The sequence below is a fragment of the Conger conger genome, chromosome 15 (assembly GCF_963514075.1).
Source record: "Conger conger chromosome 15, fConCon1.1, whole genome shotgun sequence".
Classification (NCBI taxonomy): Eukaryota; Metazoa; Chordata; class Actinopteri; order Anguilliformes; family Congridae; genus Conger; species Conger conger.
The window spans coordinates 26,646,114-26,660,586 of record NC_083774.1 but is presented as its reverse complement, the minus strand read 5'-3'; the positions used below and the strand labels follow the sequence as shown (position 1 = coordinate 26,660,586).

The following is a 14,473-nucleotide window of genomic DNA, read 5'->3' as shown; positions in this document are numbered from 1 at the left end:
TGCTAGGTTTGGCTTCAGGGCTTAGAATACGACTTTGCAGTTGTGTCACTCATTTAATGATGGGCATATGAATATTATTTTATTATGTGTTACAAAAGAAGCAGAAATCATCCATCTGACCTCTGTTGCAAGTACCACAGATTGACTGGCAAGCTTCTAAAATAAATTCACACCTCCATTTCACTCCCTGGATAGCGATGCTTTGTTTTTTCTCAGGACTCACACCTGGATAAATTCCTTTTTTGTTGGCCTGCTTAATAGGATAGATTAGGCCAAAACTTCTTTGACTCTCGGCAAGTTCATTGACACTAATTTATGACCGGTGTCAGAGGCTGAAAGTCCCGCTGAAACTAAACCATGGCCCATTTCAAAGACATGTTAAAAATCAGAGCACAGCTATGTAGGACACAGAGAACTGTTATTCTCTGTGCTCCCTCAGTTGGTGAGCAGACTTTCAGTCACTTCATATGACTATAATAATGTTGACGTGATACTTCAAGAACTTCATGCAATGGGCCATTCCAGTGTGTCCCAATGAGGTCAAGACTATTATTTTTCAGACATGAACAATTTAAGGGCAGAAAATTCCAGGGGCTGTATGTATAAAGCCGCTCAGAATTACTCCTAAGAATGGTCTCAAACTCTGACTTAGGAGTAATTTTGAAAAATAGGACATAAATGCTATGCAAAACAGTGCTAAGAGCATTCTTACGTGCTGATCTCAATTTAATGCACAGCACACTCAGGTGCCATAAAGAGGAATTACAATGATGGCCCCCAGGAACCAGCCAAAAACAAGCCTTATTGACAATATGCTCATGCCCCCATTCAGTTTATATTAAAAAAGAAGATAAGTTTAAAAATATGAGGGAGGGCTTCTTGTCACAAAATGTTGTTCCACCTTACCATTGTATACAGGAACAATTAGCAATGTCTGAATTCAATTTATATGAAAAATGTCCCACATTAAAATGAACGTTTTCTAATGTCTGCTAATCATATCACCCCTAATTGTTAAGAGCTGTACTATAGACTGTAATATAATGTGGTATGTTAAGATAATAATAGCTGAAAATCTAGAATCAAGAAATTCACACTTCAAGTGGAGTAATGACCTTCCTGTGGATGTCAGAACAGCAGAGTCTCTGACCACCTTCAATCGCAGACTGAAGGCTCATCTCTTCAGTCTGCACCTTTCCCTCCCTACCTCACCACCACCACTTGTGAATGCCGTAGATTATAATGGCACTATTAATTTCTCCTTCCCTACCACTAAACGAACTCCAGACAAATGTCAGGAGAGATGGAGAGCTATGCCACAAGTGTGCCGTCAATAACTCAACAACCCAGCGAAAGCCCACAATCCTCCTAAAAGCCACTAGATTCTGACGGATGGTTCAGAGTTGCATAGGGAAATCAATGAACTTAAAACGGTCAAAGCCTTGATAGTGGCACGTATGGCTCTACCTACTAATCGATGGATTGTTATTTAGCATTGCTGTCTGCTGTAGGGTAATATACAACATCTCTTACAAGATCTGTGAGAAACATAATATCCCGACAATCAAGATGCTACTAAAGATTCTGTCTCATCAGACACTTCCAATACGTCCTTTCTTGTTGGAAAGGTGCATTGGGATTTGTCTCCACCTCTGTAAATGCACCACTGCCATCTGCTGGCAACTCTTAACCGAGTTAAAACGCCTCTTAAATAATTCAGCAGCTGAGACTTCTTTTTTCATATAGAGTACTCTTATTCTTACTCCCTCAATGAATATCGAAATTGCATAATTCTCAGAATTCTGACACTGAAGTTTTACTCTAAGTGGCTTTATACATACCAGCCCAGAGTTTTTGGGGGGAAATCTGAAGGAAATTAGTTTAACACAACTAATTTATTTTCTGCATTTAGCTTGTATTTTTCAGCATATTTCTAGCTATGCATTGATCTTTATTTTTTATGCTTTCTGCAAATTCAGTCTGTGTAATGATTTGGTAGGAAGCCAATCTGCCTTTTACTCTGGATACTGTTCGTTATGGACATAGTATTTGGGGATTAGCCTAATAATGCTGGGAAAAATGTTCCCCGGGTTACTGTTCACACAGATGCCTCAGTAGTTGTTTGGATCATATGCGTTTCAACTTTTATAAATATGGGCTATTAGTCCTTTATTCCAGATGTCAGGGAAACAGCCAGCTTCTAATATAAGGTTAAAGAGCTTTAATATTGCCTCTAGTAATTTAGGGCATCTATATTTCAGTATCTCATTGCTGATATTTTCCAGGCCACATACGTGTTCCCTCGGTATATCCACATTTATTTTTATGTTCGCTTGATCTGGGTTTGGATTTCAGTTTCTTAATATGATTCCATTTTAAATAGCCAGTTAAAGAGGGTAAATAATCCCTCTTAATATGAAAAACACCTGTTGGGGAATGATGATACATATTTTACAGTGCACAGTGTAAAAGATACTTTTCCAATGCTCAGTCCAATAAACTTTTTGTAGGGGGTCTGAGTCAGAGAGTGAGCCCCTCCAAGTCACTCACAAGCCACCGGCTGAGCGCCACCGTGTTGGAGTTCCACCCGGGGAACGAGAGGGTCGCCTCTCTGCGACTACGTGTCGCTGGGGGGAAAGCTCTGACTGTCATTTGTGCTTATGCACCAAACGGCAGTTCAGAATATCCGGCCTTCTTGGAGTCACTGGGCGGCATCCTGGAAAGGGTGCCACCTGGAGACTCCATAGTTCTGCTGGGCGACTTCAACGCTCACGTGGGCTATGACGGAGAAACCTGGAGGGGGGTGATTGGGAGGAATGGCCTGCCTGATCTGAACCCAAGCGGTGTTTTGTTATTGGACTTCTGTGCTGGTCATGGATTGTCGATAACAAACACCATGTTCGAGCATAGGGTAGCTCATAAGTGTACTTGGTACCAGAGCACCTTAGGCCAAAGATCGATGATCGACTTTGTGGTCGTATCATCAGACCTGTGGCCGTATGTCTTGAACACTCAGGTGAAGAGAGGAGCAGAGCTGTCAACTGATCACCACCTGGTGGTGAGTTGGATCAAGTGGCCGGGGAGGCTGCCGGACAGACCCAGTAAACCCAAACGTGTAGGGAGGGTCCACCTCCGGAGGAACTTCTCACGCATCCCGGGGGAAGCAGGGGACCAAGTGGGCCATGTTCAAAGCCTCCATTGCAGAGGCGGCAAGCAGGAGCTGTGGCCAGAAGGTCATCAGTGCCTGTTGGGGCGGCAACCCAAGAACCCGCTGGTGGACACCAGCGGTGAGGGAGGCCGTCAAGCTGAAGAAGGAGGCCTTTCGGGCTTGGCTGGCCCGAGGGTCCTCTGAAGCAGCAGACAGGTACCGGGTGGCCAGAAGGGCTGCGGCTTCGGCAGTCGCCGAAGCAAAAACCCGGAGTTCGGGGAGGCTATGGAGAAGGACTTTCGGTTGGCCTCGAGGAAGTTCTGGCAAACCATCCGACGACTCAGAAAGGGAAAGCAGGGCTTGTCTCAGGCTGTTTTCAGCAGGGGAGGAGAACTGCTGACCCGGACTGGGGATATTGTCGGGCGGTGGAAAGAGCACTTCGAGGAGCCTCTGAACCCGAACAACACGTCCTCTGTGGTAGAGGCAGAGCTAGAAGACTCGGGGGAATCTGCACCTATATCCCTGGCGGAAGTTGCTGAGGTAGTCAAAAAGCTCCTCAGTGGCAAGTCGCCGGGTGTAGATGAGATTCACCCTGAGATGCTGAAGGCTCTGGACATTGTTGGGCTGTCTTGGCTGACACGCCTCTTCAGTGTCGCAGTCTTGGCTGACACGCCTCTTCAGTGTCGCAGTGTAGAGTGGCAGACCGGAGTGGTGGTCCCCATTTTCAAGAAGGGGGACCGGAGGGTGTGCTCCAATTATCGGGGTATCACACTCCTCTGCCTCCCTGGGAAAGCTTACTCTAGGGTGCTGGAAAGGAGGCTCCGACCGATGGTCGAACCTCGGATTCAGGAGGAGCAATGTGGCTTCCGTCCTGGTCGTGGAACAGTGGACCAGCTCTTTACCTTGGCAGGGTTGCTGGCGGGGTCATGGGAGTTTGCCCATCCAGTCCACATGTGCTTTGTGGACTCGGAGAAGACTTTTGACCGTGTCCCCCGGGGAACCCTGTGGGGTGTACTGCGGGAGTATGGGGTACCAGGGCCGTTGATACGAGCCATCCGGTCCCTGTATAACCAAAGTGAGAGCTGTGTCCGCATTCTCGGCACAAAGTCAAGCACGTTTCCTGTAGGTGTTGGTCTCCGCCCAGGTTGCCCCTTGTCACCGGTCCTGTTTGTGGTATTCATGGACAGGATCTCAAGGCGCAGCCGAGGTGAGGAGAGTGCCCGGTTTGGTGACCTCAGAATCGCATCTCTGCCTTTTGGGGATGATGTGGTTCTGCTGGCTTCATCGGACCGTGACCTTCAGCACGCACTGGAGCGGTTTGCAGCCGAGTGTGAAGCGGCCGGGGTGGGAGTCAGCACCTCCAAGTCCGAGGCCATGGTTCTCTGCCGGAAAACGGTGGATTGCTCCCTCCGGGTTGGGAACGAGTCTTTGCCCCAAGTGAAGGAGTATCAAGTATCTCAGGGTCTTGTTCACAAGTGAGGGTAGAAGGGAGCGTGAGATCGACAGGCGGATCGGTGCAGCGTCAGCAGTAATGGGGGAATGCGTTGCTGGGGAGAGGGATGCCTGGAATACCCGGCTTTGCCTACTGCCACCACGATCCGACTCTGGATAAGCGGGTGATGATGGATGGATGGATGGGATGGATTGTTCAACAGGTCAGGGGCTCCATTTTTTCCAGATTTTTGGCACACCAACGACCTTCTTCATGAAAGACACCTTTTGACACTACCTTGCACGTAATAAATTTTTTTCATGACAAATCACACATGAACTCCTTATTTGACATAATTTGAACAATGCCGCCCGAACAGGGACTTGAACCCTGGACCCTCAGATTAAAAGTCTGATGCTCTACCGACTGGGCTATCTGGGCTCCGGGCTCTGGGCTGCTGGGATAGTAGCGGGATTAGGAGTGTGATCCATAATGGCACATAGAATTAGCCTTCATAATCCGTGATATTTGCCATTGCACATTTTCTTATGCGTGATAATAGAGCAACGTGGTGCAAGCCACGGGTGAGCTGAGGCACATTGGACCTTGTGGCGCAGAGGTAGCACGTCTGCCTCCCAGTCCAACGGTTGTGCGCTCCAATCACATTGAGGTTGCATTATTTTTATTGACAAACATTACGAGGCTGCAGGTGGAAAATCCCCAGATATCAAGTGACTCCAGATCACCAACTGTTCTGTTTTTATGGTTTGGAGCTTTGTTGATGTTTGCCACAGGCGTGTTATCACTTCCACCTACTGGAATTGCACCACTGCCATGTATTGAGTTCTTGGATTATTGACCTTTCCCAATGGCACCTGTGCAAATACATTCAAGCTACCACTCTTAGATTCATACATTCCTTTAAAGATTCTCTGGGATTTTGGGATTGAAAATTCTACTTGAGGTTGGCTAGGTTTACACATGAGTCTATTGTTTGTTCAGACTCAGGAAAAGCCCTCAGTTCCACTCTGTCAACTGCAAATCCACAGCATCTTCAATAAAACCTGCAAAGAGTTTTGCCTAGGAAAATGCCACTGCATCCCAACACTCATCCATGTTTCTAGATAAGAGACGAGGTGGTAGTGTGTTTTTAGTTATTTTTGGGGCCTGTATTCATGGTGTTGTGGTGTTTGGAAACATATTGGGTGTGCACATTCTTTTAATCACTGTTTCTCAGACTTGATCCTGGGGTACCACTGTGTATCCTTAATATCATTTCAACTGCAATTGCAAACCTAGATTTATATCTTATATCTTATACCCCCTCCTGGCCTGGAGCTACAGCCCAAGACCAGCCGCACAACTCCCTCCTGCCACAGCTGTAGCACCAAGCCTGTCCCCTTGCCTGACAGTGCCACCCATTGGTGTTCCTGCCATCTGTGCTTCAAGTTATTGGACATTTATGAACTTTTATTTCATCTGGTTTTCTGTTTAAAACCATTGTTTTTACAAACCGGTGTTAACCAGCGGCAGATGGGTTCCCCTACTGAGTCAGGTTCTGCTCAAGGTTTTTTCCTGTTCCAGGGAGTTTTTCCTTGCCACTGTTGCCCTAGGCATACTCTTGGGGCCCGGTTCCTAATTCTGTAAAGCTGCTTTGCAACAAAGGCCCTTTGTAAAAAGCGTTATACAAATAATATTGAATTGAATTGAATTGAATAAGTTACTTTTGCTTATTTAGGTGCTTTTCAGGTTTAGCGGGTATGTACCTTTTAAGCTGCTTTATGTCAGAAAGAACAATGCATGTCATGGAGAATATACGTTCATACTTTGGTTGTGAAAGCAATGCTCAACCATTCAATACAGGCCCAGCTTGTGGTTCTTCACCCTGTAATTATCAGGTTGCATTACTATTTACAGTCAGCAGGGGGTAGCATTGCAACATTTCAGTGTTGTTAACGATTCCAGGTTTTCAGTAATAGGCGTGTGTATGCCAGTGCATGTGTGTGTGTCAGGCACAGAACACATTTAACATATGTTTAGCACCGGACAGACTGTGGTATTAAACATATCTTAATATCTAAATCATATCATCCATATTATGTGCATCACATGTCACATTTTCAGTGTTAACATTTCAACTGCCTCTCATCTCATTTTAGCACAGTTGACTGAATTAGGATGATACCACCAAGAAACTTGATGATTGGTAACTTTGATTAAAGGTAGAATAGGTAAGATTTTTGTGTTAAAACGTTGTGACAAGAATATTGTAAATCCCTTCCTCATTGAAAAAGGCTCACTGACTTGTTGACTCGCCCTCTGTTTGTGTTTATAGTCATTTGGGTTTCAAAAAATACAGTTGTTGCTGCTATTCCTCTCTTGACCGTTAGAATTCCGAAATTACCTATTGTACCTTTAAGCCATAGCAGTGGAATCCTGAAGGGGTTCTCCAATACCAAACAAAACACTCACCTGAATACACTCGTTTCCCACTTGAATATACTGGAAATTCCAGAAATACTTTCTCCTCAACAATAAATCAAATTCAAAGAACATTAAATCAATTGAACATCCATATCCATTTTAGTTAACAAGAGTAATATTTTATTTGGTTAAACTGAATTCAAGGAGAAGACCACTGTGATCATTTAATAATCTCTTTTTCTGTCTTTTTTTTACTGCAAGATGGCTTGTAAGGTTGGGTGTACTGCTGCTATTGCCCTGGACGAGGGCACTGGCCTCTGAACTGCAGTTGAGACCCAGGCACTGCACTGTGGCTGCCCACTGCTCCCAAATAGCTAGGATGGGTTATTAACCTACAGGGGTGAATATAAGTATATGTTAAAATCTGAGAAGTGTTTCTGAGGTAGTTGCATATTAACTGCTAAAGCATCAGGATGCATGTGATATAAATACAGGTAGATGGTTAATGCCACACATTAAAGTTCAGTTATAAATTAAAAGGATTCCAGTGAATTGCACCCAGACAACTTTGCTTTCCCTACTGTAGACAGTAGTATAATAGTAAGTAGAGTGTAAGATGAAAACAAAGTGTGACAGAAGCTCATGTTTACCTAGATTGTGAAGATGAAATTAGAAGATCTACATTAGCACCCTCCACAAATTCTCCCCCCGTATGCTGAATGAAGAGCATATGACAGGCCTCTAAGCCCAGTGGTTCAGCCTCTTCTGTTAAGATGCCAATTAGTCACCAAGAATCTCCAGTTCCTGGTTGCCCAGTCTTGTTCCAAAGAGGTCAAAGTACTTCCCTGTATTGGAAAAGTCCTATTGCATATTAGTTTCCTTAAGTCACCATCTCTCATTGAGCTGATCTCCTGGCCTAATTTCCCATTGCAATGCTGTACTTTTCGCATTAAGAGCCACATTGGGAATTGGGAAAGAACAATGGTGAGGGTATACTGTGTCTACGCCCTTGCAGAGCATTGGGGAGAAAGTCTTTGTAATTTTTCTGAATCCTTTCTGGGCTGGGTATATAGCCATTGTAAGAGTAGACGCCACGCCATTGGCAATTTGAAACCCGAATTAAAGGGCTATAAACACAGGCAGAGGGTGAGTCAACATGTCAGTGAGCCTTTTTCAATGATAGGAAGGGATTAACAATGGTATTGTAACAAAATTTTAACACAAAAACCTATTGTACCTTTCATTATTTACAAATGCTTGAAACGTGTAAGGGGCGGCCTGTAGTGGTTAAGGTAAATGACTGGGACAAGCAATGGTCAGTGGTTCTAATCCCGGTGTAGCAGAAATAAGACCTACCGTTGGGCCCTTGAGCAAGGCCCTTAACCCTGCATTGCTCCAGAGGAGGATTGTCTCCTGCTTAGTGTAATCAACTGGATGTTGCTCTAGATAAGAGCGTCTGCCAAATGCCTGTAATGTAATGTAATGAAAATAACATACCCAGACGGTTACTATTCTTTAACCCATTTAACTACAGGTATAATCTTGGTCTCCCCCTTGGGGTTTGTTTTCCAAGTATCAGAATTACTGCAAATATTACTAAAGCAAAGTTACAGAAGCCAAACACAGTTTATTCTCACTGAAAAGATTTTCTGTTTTTGAATTTTGTGGCTGTGGCTGATGTGGTTAGAAACACAATGGAGTCACAGCCATAGCCCTGGACATATCCCTTTTCAGATTTGAAGGCAATATCACTCAGGACATTTTTCCTTGCCACTGTCAACCTGTGCTTGCTCTGAGGGGGTCACAGGCCAGGGTTCTTTGTAAAGCTGCTTTGTGAGAATCTTGCATTGTAAAACGTGCTATACAAATAATATTGAATTGAAATTGAATGTATGTAGCGTAGTGGTTAAGGGAAATGACTGGGACACACAAGGTCGATGGTTCTAATCCCGGTGTAGCCACAATAAGATCTGCACAGCCATTGGGCCCTTCAGCAAGGCCCTTAACCCTGCATTGCTCCTGGGGAGGATTGTTTCCTGCTTAGTCTAATCAACTGTATGTCGCTCTGGATAAGAGTGTCTGCCAAATGCCTGTAATGTAATGTTTAGTTTTAATATTATGTTTCATTGGGAGAGTGCCTGTCCACATTACACACCTAAAGATTTCTTGGATTACAGCAGTTTGTTTATTACACTTCCACCACAGTCCAAACCTCTTTCACCTGTGGTGAACTATTATTGGAAAGCTCTACTCAGCTTCAATTTGACAGGCATCCCACAGTAGCTTTGAGGTAAACTAAGCAGCGTAGGGCAGTGCCACACCGGATCTTTTCAGGAAAATCTCTTCACCAGCCTTAAGGGTGACATAGTCATTTATCAGTTCTTAATTCCCCCACCCAGGTTACAATGTGCAGCTCCACAGTTGCATCATCATGACATTGACATCATCAGCACATGACATCACTGTTTTGGAAACATTAATTTCCCTGTCCTGGCACAGTATTGATGTTTTTGAGCAGCATGTGTGCCAATGTGAATTCAGAGTAAGAATTCAGAGTAAGAATTCAGAGTAAGTCACTCCCACCCCCCCCCCCCCCCCCCCAATCCAGAATATCTCACCCTCAACCTCCTACCCCTACTGTTCTGAAACGCTTCATGACTTTCCCAGACCAGAGGCCCACAGCTTACAGACTGACATCACAGACGTCACTCATTTTCTGCTCTCTGAGCATAGCAGGCCGTGTTTATATTTCAGCAGCAGAGCAGGAATGTGTGTCTCCACGTGTGGGAGCGGGATGTTTGTGCAGCAGTGATGTAATGCTTCCTGCTACCACATTTGTGCGTGTCTGTGTTTGCGTGTGTGAGGTAGATAGATAGAGACAGAGAGTCTGCATGACAGCTTGTGCCTGTTAATTCTTATTATGAATCTGGGGAATTTTTAGTGCATATTGCGTATTTCTTGATGATGTAAAGATGGAACTTTTTAGCTTTTACTGTTGCTGTGGTAGGCGTGACATGTGAAGTGACATCACTTCTAGACCTGGGTGAAAGGTGTGCATTTTAAATACTTCAGACTCATAAAATATGTCTAATCAACTGTACGTCGCTCTGGATAAGAGCGTCTGCCAAATGCCAATAATGTAATATGTGACTAACCATCATAAACCAAAGGTAAAATCTTCAGAATAGAGTTTTATAGTAGTATCTATATAGTATCTATGCCTAGACATTGGCAAATTCAAGCTGCTGTACATGGGCGGTACTCATGATGTGTTATCTTAACTTGACTGTTAATCCACTTTCACTTTTAGCATTTCCATTGTAGTTTGTTTTTGATTGGCCATCTGTGGTTGCGACAAAAGATGTTTAAAAAAAATATATATAAAATTCATACTGTATCTAATTAAATTAATTCAATTTTCAGTGGAGATTCTCCATAAAAAATATTTGTTTAGTGCAAGACTAAGATTAATCTGTGGATGTAAAACCGACCCAGTCTCATTGTATACAAGGCTTTGCACTCACAAATGTATTTTTTCTTTTTGCTTTTGACCTGACAGTGTTACAGTAAATCTATAAATGAATCCAGAACCTCTATACATTTTGTAAATTGGTCTTCCTCATGTCTGGGATAATCCAAAACATACCAAAATTGAATGAATACTTGTTAAAACGATGAAGTGTCTACTAGTGAAACTATCTTTTTAAATTGTCAGTTATCTGCAGCAAAGCATTTCAATACACATCTGCTCACTATAAGAACCCTGTACCCTTTCTGCATTAAACCTTTTACCCTCAAAAAATAAACCCTGTACCCCTCTCTGCACCAATCCATTGACCCTTTACGCTAAGCCCTGTATTCTTATCTTAAATAAATCTTTTACCTTCTACATTAAACTCAGTGCCCTCGATGAACAATGTATGACTGCCCCACCCCCCCCACATCATTTCAGGGATCATAAGGAAGTTGCAGGTATCTGTATACCTTGAATTCTCATTTGCATTTTCCTAAAAATGTTTCCTGCAACGTAACATGTACAGATGGTGTAATAACCTTGTCTCCAGCGTCACTATGCATTGTTGTGAAGTATCAGTGGTTGCGTAATGGTGATACGTGAATGGTGCTGCACTTGCTTGCTTATAAGGTGTTGCATATTTTCTCCTCCTGTGATGCAACAATGTCAAACCTATTGTGAATGAATAATGACAGGATCCACTATGCAATGCTCAGAGAGATGATTTGCAACACCCTGCTGGCACAGTGTTAGAATACCTGCAAGAACAGCTTGCCTGTGCAACGGCTCAAAAGTACTTTAAAATTTGTCAACTTTAATCATAAAGCGCTTTTCACAGAGACTAGGCTTGAACCAGTAGAAGGACGAGAGTGGTCTGTGGGAAGGAGTAGAAGCATCCAGAACAACATAGATAAGATAAGAAGGTTTTTGCACTATATAGTTATGAGGTTATCTGTAAATTATCTGCACATTTCCAAATGAGAATGGGTGAGAAAAATGGCCTTTACTGTAGTACTACGTATTAAAATTGTCCTCTAGAACAAAGGAAGTTTCTGCCAGGCTGCTCTGGTCTGTCACTGGTTCATTAACCACCCACGACTTTCTGTTGTTTATCTCCCTATTAGCTTTCTGTTTCTCAATCCTACTTTAGATTTTTTTTTTTAGCAATGTGGTGGAAGATCCATGACGCATGCCCTGCAGCAAGCAATTGAGGAGGCACGTGGTGATATTGCTGTCAAAGCACACCTGACCTGGATCTACCCTCCCAGGCAATACTTCCCCCATCGCTTAGTCAAGGAAAACATTGACTGTAATGTTGATGAGCTACCATGGCCAGGCAGAATGCAGCCTATGTTTTATACAAAATATATGTATACCAAATGTATTATATTGTCTGTTGTGTGTTCTACATGTAGAACACACAACATAAATCAGTGTGTTATTGGTTCTTAAAAATACCCACACTTGTGACATTTGTGTATCATATGAACACAAAATTCCATTTTCTGAAGACATAACATGGCTTTGAATGCAGTGTTTCTTTTTGCAGGAGATTTGCATTTTGTGTCTGTTTTTTGTTGTTTGCTTGTGTTTAAAGGTTTGGGGAAATTCTACATTATTGTATAGTTATAGGTGTATATTGTCATGCCCTGCATTCCCCAAACTCTGCAGTTTTCCTAGTGTTGTTTCTGTACCTCTTCGTCTCGCTTTTTGTAGCCTTCACTCATTCTCTCATTCTGTTCACCTCTGTCTCATTACCTGTTTTCTTCACTCACACCTGCTTGTAAATCACTCTGTGTATTTAACCTGCCTTGTTTTCCTCAGTCTTTGCCAGAATGTAATGTATGCAAACTGTTCTGTGTTTCGACCTGTTTCAAAAACCTCTGCTTATTGGATTTCCCTTCTGCTCATTTTTGGATCACTCTTTATCGGATTTTGGTTCACTCGTTACCAGACCTCTGCTTTGTGTATTGGATCGTGGTACCTTTGCCTGTACTGCCTGCCTTTGGACTTTTGCCTGTGACCATGACCAAGACTTGGATTGCCCTTGTCATACCTGTTTGCCCAGTGATTGATTCTTTGCTAGTGACTGTGACTATGAACTGTGTTATCTCTGCTATTCAAGTCTGCTGGTGTTTGACCATTGCCTGCCTGACCTCTCAGTTCTTTAATAAAGACACTTATTCAACTTATTTCCGGGTTGCGATTGGTTCCTCATTCCTTCTGCCTGACATATATAGTTTCAGAAAACATGCGAAAACAATCTACAAACAGTCCTGGCTACAGTCTAATATTTACTAAAACAAAACATCAAGGGCCTTTATAGGTATAGAACCTATAATGCCATTTACAGTCATGTGGTGTTTACAAAAAGTTAATATCTCTACAGTTGTAAAATACATAATGAACTTAAATATAGTAGTTTAATTCAGATTTTCTGTGATTTGCAGGTTGTTCGACTACATTCAAATTTATGTAGCGGTTGTCCTTTTTGCCAGTTTGAGGTGTAGTTTACAGGAACTTCCTACTACCTTTTGTAAGCTAATATTTCTATTCTATTCTGATTGCTCCACTCCACGTCACAGCTGGGGAACAATATGATCATATTTAATTGCTCATGTTCCATGCTAAATAAAAGATTATGTTCTGACATGTAATCCGAGATTTCCATCCTCTACAATGCCCTTGTTTTATTTCAATAATAATAATGAATGACCTGTTATTTTTTATAAAACCACACCTTCCTGTGTCACTTAATTTAGCATTGTTTTTATTATACAAATCTGTATTACATTTCAAAGTATGGTGTTTTTATTTATTTATTATTATTTATTTTTTTTACAAGTGATTGCAGTTTCGTAAGTTACATTTCTTTTTAGGGTAGCTTGGCTGTAGTTCTACTACTTTCAGTTTGCAGTAGCTGTAGTTTCAGAGTAGTTTCCCCCACTCTGTTCATAATTATAAATGATAAATATCTTTGATATTTGATTCAAAGTAGTATGAGACATATTGTATCTAGGCGTGAGAATATAATAATAATATAATTAATAATTAATTTGTATAAGTATGCTGCCATATTTTATTATATATTTACTATATTTTATTGACATGTATTTTTGGTATGTAAACATATTGTGCCAGACCACAATATTGTGGTTGGATAATGTTGTTTTCTCCATCATTCCTCCATTGTTTAGATCAGTGACTGATCCTGGAGAGCTATGGGGTGTGCTGGTTTTTGTTTTTGGCTTAATATCAGCAACCACCCAAGAATCAGGTGAGAGCGTTAACTGTTTAATTAATCGCATTAATTGAGTAATTTAAAAAGCTAGCACACCCTGTGGCTCTCCGGGACCAGGAGGGTATTTCACAAAGCTGGCTAAAACTAAGTAAAAGTAGCTCTTGCAGGTTTTACTCAGAAGTCTGGCTTATTCAGTTAGCCAGCTTCCGGAAATACCCCCTAGGAATGATCACTGGTTTAGATGCTTTGGCAGGTTGTTGGACAAGTTGCGATTTGATCCTCTAGTCTTTCTTTTCCTGTGTGCTATCGGTCTTCAGTCTTGAGCCACAGAAACTAGTGGTCAAAGTAAACAAGGGTGGGTCTACTTAAACATCAATGCATCAGTCACATGATGCATCAGAGAAGCCCATCAAAAACAATGTATGAACCAGTTAACTGCAGTCATCAATATGTTAGAATACACATATTGGGCCTCAGTTATCAATATTCTTTTAAATCTGGTGAACTAACAAATCCACAGGATTTGTCAAACTGGAGTAGACACAGCTTTTTTTGAAAAACCCCACATTATTTGTGTGAATGCATTTCTGAAGTATTTCTGTAATGTATAGATGCAGAATAGGAACCGGATACTGGCAGATTATTCACCATACTCTAGCTCCTGGAAAGCCACAGGGTTGTTGGACACTGAAAACAGATAATAACTTTATCTGA

General features: G+C 42.3%; 1 non-coding gene across 1 annotated transcript; it reads right to left on the bottom strand.

The window, feature by feature from the left end:
- Positions 1-4,948: 4,948 nt before the first annotated feature.
- On the bottom strand, positions 4,949-5,021 carry trnak-uuu (transfer RNA lysine (anticodon UUU)). Its single transcript has one exon. It is a non-coding gene; the product is annotated as a tRNA-Lys (tRNA).
- Between the last annotated feature and the right edge of the window lie 9,452 nt (positions 5,022-14,473).